We start from the raw sequence: 2,328 nt of genomic DNA, 5'->3' as shown, positions 1-2,328 counted from the left end.
CTCCCGCCCCCACCTCTGCCCCCGCCGGCGACTGCGGGAGGGGCAGCGCGCTCTGGCCCCGCACGGGCGCCGGCCGCCCTCTGCCGTGGGGCAGGCGACGCCGTGGGCCTGGCAGCCGACAAGGTCCCTCCCGCGGGGCGCCCCTCACGCACCTGCGGGACGCACTCCAGAAGACGGGTGCTTCTTTGGCAGTGCCTTAGCTCTCCCCTGGGGCTATGGGCGCTGTCGCCCTCCGCCTCCTGAGGCTACTGGCGGGGCTGGCTCCGCCACGAGGGACAGTAGGTGCCAGCGCTATTGATCCGGTTGCCCCGTCGAAACGGATGCTTGCGAGAGAAACACCGTTTTCCCCTGCTTTTTCCAGGGCCAAGTCAGAGACTACCCACAGACGGTAATCACGCTGTCACCGAGGAGAGAAGTGGAAATTCACGGGCCTCTTGTGAGGCAAAGGCATCTGTGTTATTCCGCCCTAAGCCAATAGTTTCTAAAACAGCGTCATAAAACAAGCCGCCTGTGTGAGGGAGGCAGGAGCCACGCACGGCTCCCTCTGCTCCGTGTGGGGTTTCGGAAAGAAGCGAACCTAAACCGTGAGCGCAGATGACCGCGACAGGACGCAGGCCCCGCGGACGGCCATGGGAACCGAGCGCGCAGCTCCCTCCCTGCGGAGGGAAGGGGCCCTGTGGGCCCTGCAGCAGAGAGGGGCACGGTCCTGCCTGAGAGGAGGCGCGAGTCACAGGGCAGCGAGGGACAGAGGACGTGGGGCCCACACCGCCCCTGGCCGTCGAATTCTGCCGTGAACGAGGTTTTTCCAACGGGAACCCCCACGCACCGCCCCAGCCCACACAGTCGGGTGACGCCTCGCCTGGGGGCTGCCGCGCTGGGGACCAGGGAACAGGGCAGGGCCAGGCCTTCGCCTCGGCTGAAGGTCAGCAGGACGTCCCGTCCTTCCCACCCCGCGCCCAGCCCTGTGAGCCTGTGCGCCCGCGGGCGGGCGGGCTCCCAGGGGCGAGTGACAGCTGTCTCAGCCCTCCTCGGGGGACGTCCCGCACACAGGACCTGCCCCTGCTCCTTCACGCAGGGCGTCCTCGAGGCGTGTGGACAAAGGGACTCTGCGATGCACCTCGTAACGTTTAGTTAGCCTTGGGCTACTCGTTAGCGAGGATTGGCCCACGACGTCTGCCGCAGACGACGGGTACCGTCTGTGGTTTATGGCCTCGGGTCCCCACCGACTGCCACGCACCCCCGCCACGTGCCCAGTGCTGGGCTTGGCCCTCGTGCAGCCCCGCTGGGCCGGCCAGGAATAGGGTTGGGTTGGCCTCGTAGCAAACGCAGAGGACAACTTGGTGACACATGCCCGGCGGGAGCCCCTGGGATGGAGGCGCGAGCCACCGAAAGCGGGGGGCTGGCGCCCCCAGGCAGGGTCTGGTCAGTCTAGGCCTCGGGTGTCGCCCTCGGCAGCCGCAGTCTAAATCCTTCACTACTGCTGGGAAACAGACTCCCGGGGGCGGGGAGGGGGTCAGGCCCACTGGCCACGGCGACCCCGACCCCCTGGTCATGCGGGGGGCGGGCCCCAGGCCGCTGCCCCCACCACACCCCCTCTCCACAGGGAGCTGAAGAGCTCGGAAGGGTGCTGCCAGGGGAACGCCTCCCACTCGTCGCCACCCCGGGACAAGGTGCTGCGTGGGTAGGTGGATGCCATACTCACGTCTCGTGGGGCCTGAAATCCCATCTTTGGGTTTTTTCCTGCTGAAGTCATCATGCCCTTTTAAAAATGCATCCCACTCTGACACAAGCCGCGAGCGCGTTAGCATGGATGAGCTTTCCAATTCACGCTACGCGACATATTTTAAAACACTGAGTTAAGGTCTACTAAAGGTCAGATGCGGCGTGGGGGTGGGATCCGGAGACGGTCCTGGGGGAGCGACTGGCCAAGGGAGGGGACTAGCGGTCCCCGAAGAGGGCAGATGGGAGACAGAGGATGGGAAGCGAGCCGCTCCAGAGGACGCGGGCTGCAGAGGGACGAGGAGGCGGGCGAACGGAGGCCGGGGACACCTGCGCGTCCCGCCCTCTCGGACAGCAGAGACTCAGGGCTTCCGTGCAACCGAAGACAAAGCGAGTTTGCAAATTAAATGCAAACAAAAACCACAACCACAAGGCTGTCTAAAGTCAAGAATATTAAAAACCAACAACATTTAAACCAACAACATGAATTTATCACGACCCATTTGTGCCAGCCTGAAGTACAAGGTCATTCGTGGTACCACAAGTGCCCTGCGTGGGTTGTGGTGTGATGGGCAGCCCCACCTGTCTGGGCCCCGTCCGATGGCCCCC

Source organism: Rousettus aegyptiacus, unplaced genomic scaffold (assembly GCF_014176215.1).
Source record: "Rousettus aegyptiacus isolate mRouAeg1 unplaced genomic scaffold, mRouAeg1.p scaffold_m13_p_14, whole genome shotgun sequence".
NCBI classification, from domain to species: Eukaryota; Metazoa; Chordata; class Mammalia; order Chiroptera; family Pteropodidae; genus Rousettus; species Rousettus aegyptiacus.
The sequence above is the reverse complement of the archived record's forward strand: the minus strand, read 5'-3'. Positions refer to the sequence as shown.